This window comes from Rhincodon typus, chromosome 1, assembly GCF_021869965.1.
Source record: "Rhincodon typus isolate 14 chromosome 1, sRhiTyp1.1, whole genome shotgun sequence".
Classification (NCBI taxonomy): Eukaryota; Metazoa; Chordata; class Chondrichthyes; order Orectolobiformes; family Rhincodontidae; genus Rhincodon; species Rhincodon typus.
The window spans coordinates 128,472,645-128,493,367 of NC_063332.1; the positions used below are offsets into that span (position 1 = coordinate 128,472,645).

At 39.8% G+C, this 20,723-nt stretch overlaps 1 long non-coding RNA gene across 1 annotated transcript in view; it reads right to left on the reverse strand.

Annotated features, from left to right (window-relative positions):
* The window catches only part of LOC125484172, a 29,180-nt gene that overhangs the window by 7,673 nt on the left and 784 nt on the right, over positions 1–20,723 (reverse strand). The gene's annotated exons all lie outside the window — the stretch shown is intronic.

A 20,723-nucleotide genomic window follows, 5' to 3' on the forward strand; every position in this document is an offset into this window, starting at 1 on the left:
GCCACCCCAACCGATCCGTGTGATCCAAACACACTTCCTACAGACATAATCATCAGTGACATGGAAACTCTCCCTAATCTCCCACATCCGAAAGGAAGAGCACATCACTGTACTAAAGGCCATCTTTGCACCTTAACAATCTGCAGACCCAGAAAATAGCAGAACCTTACAGCTCTAAAAACATTGCTCCAGGCTAACTTAGTACTTGTGTTTTATATTTTTAAAGTTTAAACAGGAGACAGATCTCGATAAAGACATATCATCAAAAGTAACCCACTCTACTCACTGTTGTTGATTTACAAAAAAAAAACTAGCCACTTAGCTGCTCCCCTGCTGTGATCTCCCCACACAGGTTTCTCGAAGGTTAGCTGTGAATTTCGCTGTTTATTTTTCTTAGACAAACTCCTGCATCCAGAGATACTTGAAACCAAACAGCAGAGGCAGCAGCTGTGATTTATCACTGCTGGGTCAGACAGCAGTGTAGGTTTCTTTCTCTGTTGATTCACTTCCCACCATGTGGTCACTGCCTTTGTCTCCCTTCCTCCTTTTTTTAAAAAGTAGTGTTGTTTTGATCATTTTCTCCCCCAAAGTTCTAAAACGATGCAACAGCTTATAAAATAGTAATTACTGCTCCTACAATTCAAGGAAATCAACTACAACACTGAAAATACCTCAAAAAAAAGCACAGCTGTTACAGCCACAATCTTTTCTTCCCATCCTCCATCTTGGATTACCCAGAATCCCTTGCAGTGTCGCATCTCAATGCTGTTTGTAACCTGTTGTCTTCAAGTCTTTCTTTATTGAATCTAAGGACCTATCTACTTACAAATATTACAGGATACACCACTATATAGTATTAATCAAGAAGAGGCACAAGTCTTACATAACAAAGATGTAGTTTATTGCACAGTGGTAGTAGGTACAAGTAGCATTAAATAATTTGTTGTAATCACAACTATCAGGAGCCACATTTGTCTCCACAAGGATCTCCTGCAAGACTAATTTTTTTTCTACCAAAAGACGGTGTGAAATCATTGTGTTGGGTGGAACTAATGGAATTTAAATTACCTTAAATGACTAGGGGAAGAGGTGAAAGCAGAACAGTGTAAAATGTGATGGATGTGTCCAAGAGCATTACAACTATAATGAGAAGGTAACTTTGGTTACAAAAATAAAGAAGACTCCTCATAAATGCTGGTGTGGATGTCTGTATCATTGAAAAGGATATGGTGGAGATGAAAAAATTGGGCAAATGGAAAGGAGTCCTTTCAGGGTGCAGGAGTAATGAAGTGAAGTCAAGGTATTTAATGGAATCGAGTCTCATAATAGATATTAGTTAACAGAAAATTAAAAGTTAAATCAGAAATGGATAAAGTCAAGCAAGGAAAGAGTTGAAGAAGAACGATGTGAAATTGAGAAGACCAAGAATTACAATAATAAAGTTATTCAATACAAAGGTGACAGTGGGACAAGAGACTGAGATGGTCATTAATGAGAACTGAAAAACAGTTTGAAGTAGGACTAAAACAATGAATGTTCATATAGGCATAGGTAGGACAATATGGTTTCCTACAATAACTTTTATTTGGAGAAAATGCAATTAACAAATTACATAATGATACATTTTCATAAGGTGAAAAAATTTCCTGACAAGGTAACGTTCTTCTTAAACACAACTTCATTTCAAAACTGCTTGTAATCAGATCTCTAGTATTCTGCTGATAAATCTATTTTGGGGTCATATGCAAACTGATCAGTTCCTTTCAAGTGAAAGCAATTCTCTTCACAGTAAGCAAGAAAATTACATGTTCCCACATGATTTAATCAACTCACTATCAGAGAAAGAGAAGTGTGTTTATGTACATTTTTTGAGTTAATAGAAAGAGCACCCATGTGGTTATTCATGTAGTAATTACATTACTGAAGCAATAAGTTTTTGTTAAGTGACATCTGCAGCATATTTTTGAATGCATTTTCTGTCCCAAAATAGATTTAGCATTTTTTTTTAAAAAATAATCATTAATAAACCTGTTAAATCACACTAAAATGGTTTCATTTAATTCACAAGAAAATGATGATGGAAAGGCTGTTCAGGCCATTTGATTCATCCATTTAGAGAATTCTTAATGGGCATGTCTATGTAAATAATAAATAGAGGACCTAGCATCGAGTCTTGTGCTTCTCCTCCAAGAAGCACTTCCCCTACCCACGTAATTCTTTTAAGATATACTCTTTGGTTAAAGGGTAAGAAAGTTTCCTATTCATCTCCAGCATTTATCATGAATCCACATGGTTTTCAGTTTGATATCTTAGTCTTATCTGTGGAATTTTCTAAACAACATTTGAAAGTGTAGTTTCACTATGTCATTGCCCACTTGGATTGTCACTTCTTTAAATAAATCAAGGAGATTGCTTAGACTAGATTTGGCAATCAGAATCCATATTAACTCAGATTTGCTAAAATAAAGTTGTACTGATGATCCTCAAGCATACTCCCAATTAATTCCAATATTTTACACAGAATAAACTAATAATACTGTAATCTTTTGTCTCTTTTGCGAGCCTTGAGCAGTTCTCTTGCTCTCAGTCTTCTGATATTAGATTGGTGTCCAACAGCTGTCACACAGTGATCACCAGTGCTTCACGTATTTCAACAGATATTGATTTGTAAGATATGAAAATATGGACAATTGGTCAGACTGCACCCGAAGTAGCCTGCCCAGCTTTGATCCCCCTAAAAATTGGGTGATTTAGTTGCTTTGGAAAAGGTCCAGAGAAAAGATTGAAAATGCCGGGCTTATTTTCATTTAAGTTTAGAGGTATAATGATTTGATTGAGGTTTGTAAGATCTTGAATGGTCTCCACAAGGTGGACATGAAAAGTATGTTTCATCCTTAGGTATCTCCAGAACTAGGAGGCCATTGTTTATAATTAGGGATCAACTTTTTAGGAATGTGAGGAGGGAAAATTATTTCTGAGTGTTGTGTGACTTTAGAACACCCTGTCTCAGAGGATGGTGCAGGCAGAGTCATCAAATAATTTTGAGGCATAGGCAGATAAGACTCTTGTTATGCAAGGGAATAAAAGTTGATCACGAGTAGATGGAAATGTGGAATTTGGAACACAAGCAGACCAACTGTCAACTTACTGGAAGGTGGAGCAGGCCTGAGACACTGAATGGCCTACTTCTGCTCCTAATACGATTAGGATTCCCAGCTTTAAAACCTCAACCACTTTGCCTAAGAAAATTGGCAAATATACTTTACAGCGGTACAGACATGACAACTAGCTGATCAAGGTCTACATGATGATTGAAGGGCTGGAAAGGATGTCTACTGAACCTCTGAAATATGAAGTTGGCTACTGTGGTGGGTGAGGATTCTCTGAAAACTTCATAAGGAAGCTGGAAGGGTGTTAATGGAGGCTGAGATCACATTATTTAGAAGATCTTCACAGAAACACTTGCCCATGTGATCTCTAGACCGATTTTGATCAAATGCAGTCAGACAGTAAATTTTCAGAGTATTCTTTTCCTGTATTAACCAGAGATTGGAAAACTGCCTAGTCATAATGTTCCAGTCATCGTGACTCAGGTGTAGGGCAGGTTTGATGGACCAGCTAGACTTTTCCTGGGCATCAATTTGTGCATTCTTCTTTAGTTTCTCTTCCAGAAATCTGGGATAACTTCAGAATAGACAAAATAATTATTTGAACTTGTCTAGGATTTTGCGATCATATAACAAAGTTGTTTGTTTTGACAGAATTATCATTTTAAACAGCCAAGTCACTCATATTCCTTCTTTTATGAATGCATCTAGAATAGTCAATACCTTTGCTTATCCTCCATATTTTGTAGTTTTCAACTCTTTTCTGACTGCTCCATTGCTGTTTCAGTAATGAAATAAATTTTTAATTTTGGTACTTATTTCAACTGTTGTTTTTCCATCCATCCTCCAAGTGTCTCCTTGTCTTCTTAATTATTATTTTTTGTTGAACTGGCTGTGCTAATGATGGAGACCTGGTCACATTTGCTGTCACAGCACCAGTGAATTTAGTGCATAGATTGGGAAGATCAAATTAACTATTCTAGACTGTTCGTGAGACTTCACTATTGTACTCACTGGCCCCAAGATTTAAAAAAAAGGTAAAACCTAGCACTAGCAAGAATTGTGGCAGGCTACCCATTAATAACAAAGTACTTTCATCACAATATTTTAATGCTGGAATAAAACAAAGAACTATGATTTCTGGAAATCTGAAACAAAAACAGAAATTGCTGGAGAAACTCAGCAGGTCTGGCAGCATCTATGGAGAGAAAGTAGAGTTTTTTTTAACTCACTCACAGGATGTGAGCATCGCTGGCTAGGCCAGCATTTATTGCCCATCCCTGATTGCCTAGAGGGTATTTAAGAGTCAACCACATTGACATGGAGTCACATGTCAGCCAGTCCAGGCAAGGATGACACATTTTCTTCCCTAAAAGACATCAGTGATCCAGATGGGTTTTTCTGACATCATCAATAGTTTTGTAGTCATCATTAGACCCTTCATTGAATTAAAATTTTATCACCTGCCATGGTGGAATTCAAGCCTGGGCCTCCAGAACATTACCTGGGTCAGTAATCTAGTGATAATAGCACTAGGCCATCTCCACTACCTTAATATTCCAAGTCCAATGACCCTTGCTCACCACCACCTTCTGAAGGGAAACTAGAGACAGACAATAAATGCTGGCCAAGCCAGCAATGCCCAGATCCCGCAAGTGTATAAAAATAAATAAATAGTTGATTTTTTAAAACAAGATTCTGCTCAAATTTATCAGACTCCATCTTTTGTTCTAATGTCTTCACATGAATCTATTTGTACAAATACTTTAGCACCTCATTCAAAGGTCTGCAGCATCACAGATGCCAGTCATCAGAGAAGTTCGATTCATTTCACATAATATCAAGATACAGTTGGAGACACTAGATACTGCGAAGGCTACGGATCTTGAAAATATTCCAGCAATAGTACTGAAGATTTGTGCTCCAGAACTTCCTGCTCCCCTGGCGAAGACATTTACAACACTGGCATCTACCTAACAATGTGGAGAATGGCCCATGTACACAAAAAGCAAGATAATTCCAACCCAGCCAATTACCGCCCCATCAGTCTACTCTCGATCATCAGTAAAGTGATGGAAGGTGTCATCAACAGTGCTATCAAGCAGCACCTGCTCAGCAATAACCTGCTCAAGGACACCCAGTTTGGGTTCCGCCAGGGCCGGGCCACTCAGCTCCTGTCCTCATTACAGCCTTGGTTCAACATGGACAAGAGAATTGAATTCCAGAGGGGAGACAAAAGTGACAGCCCTTGACATCAAGACCACATTTGACTGAGTGTGGCATCAAGGAGCCCTAGTAAGACTGAGTCAATAGGAATTAAGGGGAAAACTCTCTAATGGTTGGACTCATACCTGACACATAGGAAGACAGTTATGGCTGTTGGAGAGCAATCATATCAGCTTCAGGACATCTCCACAGGTGTTCCTCAGGGTAATGTCCTGTGCTCAACCATCTTCAGCTGCTTTATCAGTGACCTTCTCTCTACCACAAGTGGGGATGTTTGCCAATGACTGCACAATGTTCAGCATTTTTCACAACTCCTCAGATACTGAAGCAGTCCATGTTCAAATGCAGCAAGACCTGGACAATATCCAGGCTTGGGCTGAAAGGTGGCAAGTAGCATTTGCATCACACAAATGCCAGGCAAAGACCGTCTCCAACAAAAGACGGTCTACCCATTACACGTTGACACTCACTGCCATCATCATCATTGAACTGCCCACTATCTACATTCTGGGGGGTTACAATCATCCAGAAATTGAACTGGACTACCGCATAAACACAGTGGCCGCAAAAGCATGTCAGAGGTTTGGAATACTGCAGTGAGTAACTCAACCTTTGACTCTCCAAAACCTGTCCACCATCTACAAGGTAGGAGTGTGATGGAATACTTCCTACATGCCTGGATGAGTGCTGCTCGAAAAACACTCAGGCAGCTTGACACCACTTAGGACAAAGCAGTTTGCTTGACTACCACCACATCCACAAATACTGAATCACTCCACCACTGATGCTCTGTAGCAACATTGTATAGCATCAACAAGGCACACTGCAGAAAGTCACAAAGATCCTTAGACGGCACTTTCCAAACCCATGAGCAATTCCATTGAGGCGGATAAGGACAGCAGATACATGGGAACACTGCTCCCTGCAAGTTCCCCTCCAAGGCACTCACCATCCTGACTTGGAAATATATTGCCATTCCGTTGCTGTTGCTGTGTCAAAATCCTGCAATTCCCTCCCTAATGGTATTGTTGGTCTGCCTACAGCTCATGGACTGCTGCAGTTTAAAAAAGCAGTTTTCACCACCACCTTCTCAAGGGCAACTATGGTCAGATGATAAATTCTGGCCCAGTTAATGACTTCGACATCCCGCAAATGAATAAAAATAAGTTGAAATTCAACAGATTTAGTGGCCATAGCTTCTAGTCACTGGATAATATGATTAGGCCTTTACACTCACATTACAGAAGTATGCTATGGTATGGCACTGGCATTAAACTATGTTTCTGTGATAACTAGCATTTAGACCAGTTAATCCCTTCTACTTTCTCTTAGCAAAGTAGTTTTTTTTCTTTATCTCATTTTTAGTTTGTATGTTGTTCTATTTAGGGTAGTCTGTTTTGTTTAGGCATATTGTTTTAGAAACGTTCTTTATCCTGCATGTTCAAAAAATCTTTTAACTTATTTCATTTCCTTTCTACTAAAGTGAACAATGTCCCACAGTCAAGTTGCTTCAGTTGTTTGCTCATTTCACAGTCACGCCATCAAGGATAGGATCTTCAAATTTGGTCAGACGGCAGAAACAAGTGGAGGTGACTGTGAGTGAGGCAGGTAAAGGGACCCAGAGGACACGAGTGTCAGCTTCTGCAATCGTCCAATACCTCTGAGGTTTTCTCAGCCTGTCTGGATCACAGCGAGAGCTGCAGGGTGGACGCACAAACTAACTATGGCACCATGGTACAGGAAGCCATTCAAGTAGGGGATGCAGAAACAAGGTACGTAGTAGGTGATAGCATACTGAAGGAGACTGACGCCATTCTCTGCAGCAAAGGGGAAGAGGCCAGACGGCTGTGCTGCCTACCTGCTGCCACTTGGGACTCAGTTCAGTGCTGGTAGGGAACTTGCAGTGGCAGCCGGAGATGGTGTTCTATCCAGGTACCAATGACACTGACAGACCTAGGAAAAAGGGTCTGCATGCAGAGTGGTTAGGCACTAAATTAAAATGCAGAACCTCAAAGGTTTTAACCTCTATTATTACCTGAGAACATGCAAATTGGTGTAGGATGTATAAAATTAGAGAAGGATGTGGTGCGGGTGATGTGAGTTCCAGCATGGGTCACTAGCACTGGTATTGGGGAAAGTTGGTGCTGTATTGCTGTGACAGTTTACACCTGAACCATGCTGGGGCCAGTGTTCTTGCAAACCACATAATTAGGGAAGCAGTGAGGATTTTAAACATAATTGCAGGGGGAATGGATCAAATGTGGAAAGGCGTGGCGTGTTAACCAGTAGAGATAAGGTAAGAGACATTACAAAAATATGGGAAATATGGGTCAGAGAATGGCAGTAAGGGGCAGAGAAAATAAAACCTAGTAATACACCACAATCGAGATTAGGTGTTACAAAGTTAACTAAGAGATAACACTAAAGGCTCTGTATCTGTACTTTGTATTCATAATGAAGTAAATAAACAGAGTGTACATTGAACAAAACAAATGATCTGAAATGGCTGCAGGATGTGAAGGGTTTGGTCCTGAATATTGAGGGGTATAATGAAAAGAAAGGTAGATAAAAGTGGAGGAGTAGCACTGTTGATCAAGGATAGCACTTACGTAATAGTTAGAGATTATCTTGTTTCAAGAGATCAGCGTGTGGATCGGTTTGGGCAGAGAGGACAAACAGTAGGGGAAAAGGTCACTAGTGAGTGGTTAATGGTCCCCTAACAGTAACCAAGATGTATGAGAAAGTATATAAGAACACATATTGGGCACTGGTGATAAAGGAACCGCAGTATACAACATGGGTGACTTTAATTTACATTTGCATGAGAAAAAAACAGATTGACAGTAATAACCTTGATGAGCAGCTTACAGAACATTTGAGACAGTTTCTTAGGGCAGCACAATCTGGAACTGATAACAGAACAGGTCACGTTAGACCTACTATTGTTTAATGTGGCAAGATTAACTAATGACCAGAGTAAAGGCATTGCTAGGGAGCAGCAACCATAATATTAAATTTTATATCCAGTTTGTGAGGAAGAAAAGAGTCTAACATTAGTACTTTAAAATTTATATAAGGACAACAATATAAGCATAATTTAGCTGAAGGGAACTGGCATACTAGAGTAGGGGAAGGATCAACAGAGACACATTTAAGGGGATATTTCAGAATACTCAATAAATATATTCCTACTATTAAGAGAAATTCTAAAGGGAGGCCCCATTATCTATGGTTGACTAACAAAATTAGGGAAAGCATCAACTTAAAGAAATAACACATCACTACTTAAAGTTGAGTAGCAGATGATTGGTCAGAGTATAAAGAAAGACAGAAAATGACAAAAAGGATAATCAGGAGGAAGACATTAAAAGGGTGAGAGAAAACTAGTTGGAAATGAAAAAAAGGACAGCAAGAATTTCTACTAGTATTCAAAGACAAAACAAGTAAAATGAGTGTTGATCCTCTAGAGATTGAGAATGGGGAGTTAATAATAGATAATAAGGAAATGATGAAAGAAATTAGCAAATATTTTTACTAGAATACAAAACCATTCCAGTAATAGCTATAAATCAGGAGATGAAAGGGAGAGAGGAACTTAGTGAAATTACAATCACAAGGGAAATGATTCTAAACAAATTGATGGAGTTGCAGCTGACAACTTTCTGGGTTCGGCGGATTTCATTCTAATGACTGAAAAAAAACAGGTTGCTAATGGAGTAGTAAGTACATTGAAGTTGATTTTCCAAAATTTCCTTTCTACAGGAAAGCATTAATCAAGCTGTAAAGGAGCATATATCACCCTTCTAGTCAAGAGGGGAAGAAACCAGCAAACAGGAAATTAGAGGCCAGTTTGCTTCACATGTCATGGGGAAATATTTAGCAGTGAACATTAAAGAGATTACAACTATGCATTTAGAAACATTTAAATTAACTGGAAAGAGACAGCATGATTTTGTCAAAGATAAATCATGTTTAGTCAATTTATTGGAGTTCTTTGAAGAAGCAACATACGCTACATACGTAGGGGGACCCTACAAACATACTATACTTTAATTTCCAGGAGGCATTTAGTAAGGTGTCACGTCAAAGGTTATTGCAGAAAATAGCTTGTGTTAAGAGTTTGCTACAAAAGCATAATAGCTAAACTTATAACAGCACCAAGATAGGTAGAAAAGTAGGCTAAGAAGAAGATATAAGGAGGTTTCAGGCAGACATAGACAGATTTAGTTGGCAAAATTTGGCAGATGGAGTAACATGAAGTTGTTCACTTTGGCAAGAATTAAAAATCAAACTATCACCTGAATGGAGAATGACAATAGAATTTCAATGTGCAGAGGAACTTAGGAGAGTCACAAAACATTGGTCAGGTACAGCATGTAATCAAGAAGGTTAATGAGATGCAACCTTTTATTACAAAAGGAATTGAATATAAAAGTAAGAATGTTATGCTTCAATTAGAAGCAGCATTAGAGAGACCAATGAGGACTGAGAGACTTTGGAATTCTCTGCCTCAAAAAGCAATGAAGGCAAGATCATTAAATATTTTTAAGGCTAATGTAGATATATTCTTGTTAGGCGAGCAAATTAAGGTTACTGGGGTAGGTGGGAATGTGAAATTCAATATGCAAATAGATCAGTCATGATTTATGAAATGCAGAGCAAACTTCAGGGCTAAATGGTTGGCTTGAGATTCATATTTTGCCTTTTTTAAAACATCTGGCTCCTGGTTTGGGCATTCCAGACTGAGGTCTGTTAAACTTGATTCTGAAATTACTGTCCCTCCTGAAATGTTCCAACTTCCAGTTCCAATACATATTCTGTGTCTCTATGAACACTGAATCAAAATCTGTGTCTCATAGCTTTCTTGTTACGGCAAGTCCTGGAATGCTCTTAAAAAACGTGTTTTCAGTTAGTTTTGTTTTGAGTTTTTGGATTAAAACAACTTTTCTGTTCTCATGTATCTTTCCTGTCCCTTCAGTGAAGCAAAAGTCACCATAGTCGTAGAGGACCGTAGGCTGCTCTCTTATTCGAGGAAGCAAGAATACCAATTCTTAGTATTTCTATGAGGCTAGGTGTTTCACATTGCTACTATGCAGTAGCAACAAGATTAGCACTTGCCACCAAATGGATGGTGCTGTCAAGCCAAGAAAGCTATCATACAAATGAATAATGTGGTGAATGATTTTCAGTACTGGTGCGATGTCAGGTAGATATGCTGTACAAAGATTGACAGATAATTTCAAATGACATTCCCTTCGGCTGTTTGCAATAGGCAATCTACTGACTGTATCCAACCAGTCTCTGCTTGAAAAACTCAGTAAATGTGATTCAGCAATTCAAAAATTTGCTGGGTAATCCTGAAAAATTATGCAAAGAATTATACTGTCAACCAATTTAGGATTGTCAATCAGACTTGCAGCATAGCACACATGTATGTACTGGAAGCTACATGTATTAATACACAGTTCTCTTTTTAGCAATGCACTGTGCCTGTTGCAACACAACAAAATTAATGCCAGCCATTCAATCGTTCATTTCTCACTGCAATGCCCTGACCAAAGACAGTCAACCTGCCTGATTTAAAATTTAAACAAAATCTGACAGTTAACTGTTAATCAACATTTAAGGGTAAATGCTTCATGGCAACATCTCTATCAGTCACAGTCCAATTGTCAACTAATCAACACCTCTTCTCATTCAGTAAAAAATGTAGTTTTTTTTTCCTTAAACTGCTATGGAAAAAGCTTAAATTTTATCTTCCAGCAATACTCAAGTTCTATATTACTTAATAACTATCTGTATCTCGAATAGCTTTATTAATGTTTTTACCAGCCCACATCTGACTGAAATATTAAATCCAAAAGCAATTTTTTTGAAGAGACTGAGATGCAGATTCTGCAATGTAATAAGCACAATATGCATTTGTAGCACACCGAGAGAGAAAACAAAATTCTGCACTCACTTTTTCAAAATAAAAATGGTGATTAGAAAGGTGAACTTTATCTTTGCACAACAGAACTGTAGACCATGGGTTTTTGATATTAATTTGAACATGAATTGGACAATGATTTTGAAGAGACTTTCTTCTAACTCTTAAGTTTTCAGAGTAGGCTTTCATTTATGAAATCCCTTCGGACACTGTGCCATTGAAGTGCAGCGGCTTTTCTTCCTTGGGCAATTTTCATGGCTTGGAAACATTTAAGATACTGCCCAGCCACCTATCTAGACATCATATGTAAAATATGAGCATAGTGACTCATAGTGACCACTAACATTGGAGACATATTGTTCTCGCTCGAAATCTGGGTGTATTGTGGCTAATTGTTTAAGTAGAAACAACCTAATTAGTCCGAAGGCAAGTTTGGCACCCAATTATCAGTTCCAAGAATGGCCCGAAGGTAGGTACATCCTGATGAAACGCCACATTAAAAGGCAAATGGCAGCTATGACTGAAACTGCTGGTGTCTGGGAGAATGGATCATCAGGGCTAAGAAGGCTGACAATGTACAGGCAGATGTCCCCAAGTGTCTCACACTCTTACACTGTCTCTTTTTACAATTTGACAGATACTGTCTCCAAGAAGAAGTCACTTCCCTCTGTCCCAAAAAAGAAGTCTGTTGAGCCAGACCAACAGATATGGACAGAGGAGGTCAGCCACCAGGAAGTCATTCAGAGGATGTGGGTGCTGTACAGAAAACACTTCAATGATTTGCTCAGAGATAGCAAGAACTGCAGATGCTGGAGTCAGAGACAACACAGTGTGGAGCTGGAGGAACACAGCAGGAAAGTTAAAAATATGGAACGCTTCACAAATACTTTGCTGGTCCTCTGATGCTGCCTGGTCTGCTGTGTTCCTCCAGCTCCACACTGTATTGTCAATGATTTGCTGTGGTCTGGAAAGGTGAGTGGCAAACGACATTAGGATGGCAGCCCTTTAACTTTGAGGACCAGCAAGCATATGATCTGAGCACCCAAAGGTCTCCTTAACATTGTCAAATCAGGTGGGCACTTGCATCAACAGGAGATAAGTAACTCTCAGACAGGGGGCGCAACTGAGCAGGAGCATTACTGATGAGTCGAACATCTCATGAAAACTAAGCAGGGAATGGCCTACATGAGAGACAGTGCAGTCCTCTGCAAAACATTCTTCATCCTAGATCACATAATCGAAGAGAAACATATTGGTCTGTTGATGATGTGGCACAGCTCCCCGTGCAGACCCCAGGCAGAAGACAGCCCTGGAAGTGACAAGGATAATATCAGATCAAGTCATAGGCAATGAAAAGACAGAGACTGTCTACATCAGGGGTTTTTGGTAGGTCAACCTACAAATGAAAGGCAGGGAGGTCACTTCTGCTGAAATGTCCTCTGTGTCTCTGCTGTCCCATCTATCTCAAAATAGGTATAGAACCTTGGCTCAGTGGTTAGCACTGGTGCCTCACAGTGCTAGGGACCTGGGTTCAATTCCACCCTAGGGCAGCTGTCTATGTGGAATTTGCACACTTTCCCCATGTTTGCGTGGGTTTCCTCCCACAGTCCAAAAGATGTGTGGGGTATGTGGACTGGCCATGCTAAATTGCCTATAGTGTTCAGGGATTGTGTAGAGTAGGGGGATGGGTCTGGACGGGATGGTCTGAGGATCGGTGTGGACTTGTTGGGCTGAAGGGCCTGTTTCCTATGAAAACCTGCACTCTAGAAGATGGAATTCGTTACACTTTTGTTGCCATGATGACCAAGATTGGTATCACTGCAGGATTGCTCACAGCTGATCCCTGGAAATGATATTGTATCATGATGAACTTGGCAGCTGCATGTAGGGGACAGCTATAGGGTCCAAGTGGTTGCATATCATTTTGGACTGGAGCACAATTGTCTGCTATCAACTGCTTGGATAGGCACAGTGTCTAATGGCCCTGGCATTCTTACCATTTGCAAACGTAATATACACCAAGTACTTCAGATAGCACCTTCTCCCCCTTCTTGCTAAGCATCTCTAGCCTCCTCCAGACTAGGAGATGCACCCACTGAATCCATCCTCGCTAAACTTTCCAGTGCGGGACTCATCTGCTCCCACACCAACAGCCTCTCTTGCTACATCTGATACCCAAGTGAAGCCTTATGACCCTCTCAGGGCACCAACTACTCACTTTACAAATACAAATCTCTCAGCACGATCAATGGAATTCTGTGCCACTAGTTGAGCAGCTGAGTTTAAATCTCCCATTTTTCCCCAATTGTTGAGTAATGCTTACAATGCACTGACTCACAGCAATGCTCTTGCAACTGCACACTAACATTTTCCAGACCCTCCAATTTCTCTACGCCTCCCAAATGAGACCATTCCTAGGGTATATGTACAATTTTGGTCTCTTAAACTAAGGAAGGATATATATGTATTGAAGTAGAGATACAAAGCTTCACAGAACAAATACCTAGGAGGAGTTATCCTATTAGGAGAGATTGACTAGACCTGGCCTGCAATCTCTGCAATTTAGAAGAATAACAGGTGATTTAATTGAAATGTATATGTAAGATACATCTAACTGGTAGATCACTTAGAGGCTCTTAGTGTTTGACAAGCTCTTCCAATTTAAGAACCTGACCAGTTAGTTATATCAAAGCCATAAATGCTAGGAAAGTCAAAGATTCAACTCCAGCTAAAATAACAAGTTTCAACATAGGTGGTGGTAGGGACTATACAGCTGGTTTCAGTGCTCCTTGAAAACAAAACAAGCCTGTTTTACACTAATTGTTTCTATTTATTTACTAACGGTTGTTCAAAATTTGCATCCCTACAGTGAAGGAGACTGTCAAAACTCACCAAAGATTCTCGCATGAAAAACAACTAGTTGAATGAAGCACTGGAAATTGTTCAAGGAACAGGAACAAAGCAGGGATTAACACTTTCAGACCTGGAGAAACAATTAGCAGGAGAGAAAAAACAAAATGTACCAATGCCCTTTATCATTCCTTCCAGTAAAATCGTTATGATGAATTAATTAAAAAGCAAATGAGTGTGTTTTATTCACATTGGATAGGTTGCCAAACAGACAGACAATCTCATTTCAAGCTGGTCAACACTTCTTCTGTGTGTCCAATGGAGGAATCGTATTAAAAATATTTGACAGAAGTGTCAGTATACGTGCCTATAACTAGGAATAAAAACAATTCTGTTGCTAGGCTAGATTATCACAATCTTCACTAAAGTGGAGAACAGATAAGAACCTAGAGAAAATGTTGAACAAATTGTCAAAGCATTGGAGCAAGATTATAAGTTTAATGTATATGCAAGGCTATTTCACAAAAACTTAACTCATCGATTCATAAAAAGACAAACTCAGATTGTTCCTGAAGTATATAACTAGCTTTTGCGCTGGTGTACCTGGGGGACCATTCTAAATATTACTCTATGTGAATAGTTTCAGGTACTAAATGAGACTGTTACAAATGTTAACAGATACCAGTACTTTGTACATTTTTAAATTTCATTTTATCTGCCAAACCTAAATTTGTTCCTCTTAAACTCAAAAGCATGTGAAAATAAATTCCACATGATGCTTTTACTGAATTAAAGGTTTAGTTCCATCTCAAAAAGTTCAGAAATCCAGTGTCTATATTTTAAATTTTGGTGTGGGTGAGTTTATGCAGGTGATAATTAAGGTTACCCTTTCAACAAATGGCAATTTTAATGGTACTTCTTGTTTCACCTCACTTTCTTTCTCAAGAGACAACTGTTTCTCCAGTCATTCTTCAGCATGTCTTTAATGTTCCACCCACAGTGCAGTGACAATTTATGAGTGAACTTAGCTTTCAGCTCATTATGTTACATGTTAGGAAAAAATACAGCAGCAGGAAATGCGGTGGACAAGAATGTTTAATTGTATGTTATAGTGAACCAGGTGGCCAATGACTTACAAGCAGCCCTTCCTTAACTGGTAATATACTGTATTATAAATCTTGGCAGGACACCAACTAACAATTCAGTGCCTCTGCAACCTATCCCACAACTTGCTCCATTTCCATATAGTGCACTCCCTGGTGCGCCAAAATTTACTACCATATCTAAAACCTGTAGCCATCTAAAATTGAATATTATGTACTTGAATAACTCTATAAACACATGATTTCTATTCCTAAAAATCACAGAAAAAAAGAGATAATACTAATATACAAATTTACATGGAATAATCCATTCACCACTCATCCTTATAATCCTATTGCATTCCTTCAAGTATCAAGGCTTAACAACAATAATTTTATTAATTTTAGGACCTAACATTATAAGCTCCTTAAGAAAACTGTTTTTAATAAAAGGACTATAAAATAAAAAGAGCATTTCAGTCTATATGTTCAGTCTCTGAATGCATAATTTATTACCAATACTCCTTGGCTGATTTTTATACTGTTTAACTCCCTTGAAATTTACTGATGTACTCAGACTCCACCAGATGATTGACAGTCAATTCCGGCCATTAACCATCCTCTGTGTAGGACTGTTTAATTTGTCCAATCAACTTCCCTTATCAGAGCTTCATCTCATGCCTGTTATTGTCATTGTCATTCTCCAGGTCAGAGTAAACAGTTCCCCAGTGATCAACTTGTTGAAACCGTTAAGGATCTTGGATATCTCAATACAATCTCCTCTTTCTCTTCTCTAATGTAAGCAAGGAGCTGCCATAACTCTTTCTAGCAACTAAGCTGTCAAATGCTGTGTGGGTGGCCTTTCCTAAGCATCTTTTGATGTTCTGATATGTCCTTCCTTAATATTGTGAACAAAGCTGTGCACAGCATACTGGAAGGGGAAAATGTAACAGTTCCCAGGCTTTTTTGTTCTCATTCATGCTGTATACATCCCAAGACTATTTGCCTTATTTATGACTTTCACACACAGTGCAGATGGTTTCAACAATCAATCCAACAAACACACACTGAATTTTTCCTGTTATATCTCACACATTAACAGTTCCAAAGTTTTTTTTGACTGGTTTCGATTTGTCAATGCCATTCACCATTTCTTAATCCCAACCTGCCTAAGATTATTCTCCTTATAGTAGAGAAGGTTAGGGAAGATTTACAAGAGAAGTTCAAAATTATGAAGAACTTTGAAGGACCAAGTCAAAAGGATGTGTTTCCGCTCCAAAAAGGATCAGTAACAAAAGGGCAGAGGTTAACATAATAAAAGAACCAGCAGTGAAATTAGACGAATGTTTTTGCAGAAAGCTGAAGACCTGGAATATCCGCCTGTAAAGGTGATTCAAAAGGTAATTAGATTTATAAATGAAAATGAAACATTTACGAGGTTGTGAGGAAAGTGCAGATGATTGAAACAAATTAGCTAGCTTTTTCAAAGAGTTGCAGAGGTCAAATGAGCTGAATGGCTTCCTTTTCCCTCCGCACTTTCCTTTTGGTTTCCATAACAGACCTTGCTCCAATGGAACGTTTTGACAGTTTTCTCTCTCTTCCTATTTCCAACCATTCAGAGACCAATTAATTCAGCAAACGTATCAGCAATTTTTGTTCATTCAACCACCTACTTGCACCTCCATCACCTCCTGCAAGTCCCCTACATGATACCACCATGACTGCAAATCTGTGCTTTTCTACCTTACGAACAAAGCACTCTATTCTGTTGTATTAGAATCTTGCTAAAGTCAAGACTAAACAATGTCCATGGAGTTCTGTTTATTGAGATGTCTGATAACTCCCCAAAAAAATCTAAGTATGTATGACACAAATCGTCCAGTCTCCACATCATTGAATACAATGACACAGGATGCACGTTGGGCCCTCACAGATGCCCAATGTGCTGATCTCTGTGGCAAGTGCTAGGAAGTTTGAATTTCTGAGCAGAAATTCTCTTACACCCCAATACCCTCCGCAAAAGTCCCTGACTCTGAATTACAGTCAGCCCTCAGTCAGTTCCGATTTACTTATCTGAATAGTTACCCTGAAAACATTAGAAAAATACTAGTCTACACCTGGGCAACTACACATCTTACCAGACCTGACAACTTACAGTGACCACTGATACTCCCCCTCGATCTGCTGACCATTCCCCTTACAACCACCTGTGACCCAGACTACTCCTCCTGATCATGCTAACTCAAAGTTCCAACCAACCTTCTCCACAACATGTGACTATTCCCCCACCCACCAGACTACCCCCGCCGACTCAATCTGACTAACCCTCAAACTGACTGCCCCTGCTGATACAACCCAACTAATCTATGATCAATGTAGCCACTCAGGCACCCTACCAACATACCAACATACCACCTCCCTCATCCAGTGCTATGAGAATGGAGCATGTATAATCTTAGCCCCAACAATCCAGCGCTACTTCAGGATAACAGGTAATTTAAAACATAGCCTACTTGTCCTTTTACAGAGACAATCACCCCAGTAATTTGCTATCTGAATGGTCACCTCCAGTACTTCCTAATCAAAGTCTGGAGAGACTTCTGTCACCTACAATCCAAGGCCACCACCAATGAGATATTTCCCTCCCCACCCTATCTGCCTTTCGTAGGGACCGCTCACTCCGCAACTCCCTCATTTGCTCCACACTCCCCACTAACCCCATCACACCCGGCACCTTTCTCTGCAACTGCAGGAGGTGCTACATCTCCCCTCTCACCTCCATCCAAAGCCCAAAACAAACTTTCCAAATCCAACAGGGGCTCACCTGTACATCCTTCAACCTGGTCTACTGTATTCATTGCTCCCGGAGTGGCCTCCTCTACATCAGTGAGACCAAGCCAGACCCAGGGATGGATTCGTGGACCAACTGGACTCTGTAAGCAATAATCAACAACATCTTCCGGTCGCTAACTATTTTAACTCCCACTCTGACTCCTTTGATGACATGTCCATCCTGAGCCTTCTCCGTTATCACAATGACACCACCTGCAAACTGGAGGAGCAACATCTCATATTCCGCCTCGGGAGCCTACAGCCCAATGGCCTGAACACAGAATTCACCAGTTTTAAAATCTCCCCACCACCGGCCTCATCCCATTTCCAACCCTCCCTCTTATCCCCACCTCCTTGACCTGACAGAACCTGTCCATCTTTCTCCACACCCATCCACTCTACCAATCCCCACTACTCCCTACCTGCATCCACCTATCATCATCCCCACCTACCTTCCTACAGCCCCACCCCCTCCACCCTCTGTTTTTTTCCCCAGGTCCCTTCCCCCTCCCCAGTTCTGATGAAGGGCCTGACCTGAAATGTTGGCTTTTCTGTTCCTCTGATGCTGCAGAAAATGAAGAATATTTCCCTGCAGCTAGACCGTAGAATGCTCATCATTTGCATACTGGGATGTGCTTTATGGTCATTTGTGGACATTAAATATGCTATGGAAACGAAAATTCATTTTTACCTCCTTCGTTGTCTACACATTTTCACTTTTTTTCTGTTATTTCCTATATATTTTAAACTGCCTCTGCAATGCATGCAATTTGTATCTAAAATTATTTTCACCAGTTCCCCATGACATTTTGGCCCCCAATAAACTATTCCAATCTTGGTCTATTAATTTAATAACAGTTATACCGAACCATTTGAAAGTGTAGCAAGATGTAATTTAAACAAATGAAAGCCAACCTAAAAAGGTATGAGGATAACAGCCAAGAGAGGTTGAATCCTTATTCTCTCAAAGTCTTCCTTCCTAAAATCAAGAGTTTTTGTTGCATTCTCCTTATTCATGGAGTACCAAACTCCTAAAACAGCCAAATAAATTCATAGGTTAAAATCCAATTGGGAGATTATTTTAAAATCCAAATTATATATCATTTGAAATCTTTGTTAAGACCTGCAGGAATGGCATGGACATGGAAATCTATCCAAAACAAAAAAAAGATATTTTCAAATGGTTATCCTATTTAAAAGTAAAAATGTAGACATTTAAATTATTGCACAATGCAAGTTTGTGAAATATTTGAAACAAATAAAAGTCAACTGAGCAGAACTTGTGCTCTGCAGCTTTGAATTCCATTTTAGTGAAAAGATTGCACCAATGGGACCTTGATCTATCTAGGGCAGGTTCTACTAAATTTAGGTATTTTCAAAACCGCAGTACCAATCCTATGTCTCTTAATAAATTACAACACAAACCTGCACTCCACCCCACTGCCGTAACATTAAAATGCATTTCTTTATACTCTTCTTGTGCAATCGGTAAATATATTAACGAATTAAAACAAAACATGAGAAGTAAACATAGCTTGTTTACATGCTAAACGCATTAAAGACACATTTGATGTAACCAATTCTCTAGTTTACACTAAAAAATGATCAAGCTCAACCCGCATGCAGCACGCACAATGGTTGTAGGGTGGCAGCACTCTCTAACTCATTGCAACTTGCAGTTTGTGGGGTTTCCGTGGGGAAGGAAATTGGGCTCTTGCCTATTACTTACTTGAGTAATCAATACATTTTGAACGCGAAATCTGATCTTCAAACACAAAGCAAGCGATGTCGGAGTCCCAAGTAGCCGTTTCTATGCTACGATTCTCTCCCCCAGACCCATCCCTCCAATGTAGAGACGCTACTGGTTCCCTGCAACTGCTCCGCCTGTTTGACAGCGTAATTCCCGGGGTGATCTCAGTCCTAAACAGCAGCCTTTTGTCCGGTTGATTAAAAAAAGAAGTGGCACAAACATGCATTGTACCGGCTTCCCCTTTTTAGCATAGTCGGAATGGCCTACGTGTGATTGGCTTTATTCCTGGTGGCCAGTATCAAAGAGATGTGACCAATTTTGATTTTTAAAAAGCGAGGCAGTATTTCCGTCAGCCACATGTTGATCAATACCCGCAGGACTCAAACATAATGTCCTACAATCAATAGAAAAGACCAGCAGTATGGCGTGGTCCTTCCCTACATCCAACTGCTACACACTTCCTTTTCACCTTAATGATGCTTAGGTCGTCCTTTTGAAATTAATAGCGTTTTTTAAAAAAAAACTTGCACCAAATCCGGTTCTGCCACTTCATTAACGCTATTTCTGGATCCTGCAGCCCTCATGTTTGGCTGAGTGGCTCTGAATGCTTCAGAAAGCGGGTGGCGGGGCTCTGCCAGAGAAAGCCGGGGCCACGACAACACCTAATCTCTCAAACAGCCAAAGCTAGCCCACTCCAAAAACACAACTCTTCTTCTATCCCAGACTCTCGAGATGAACAGGTTTAAAATGAGAACCTCTGAGATTCAACTGTACGAGAGAAAAATAAACCACAAATTCGCCTCACAAGAGTAGAGCCGATGGAACTAGGCGCATTTCCATTGAAACAACCGGTTCCAGCGAACAAGTGCAGGAGCAATAGTTGAGCAATGCCACAGAGCACATCACACACTCCCAATCACACCTCTTCCTTCCGTCTTCTCCCGGGT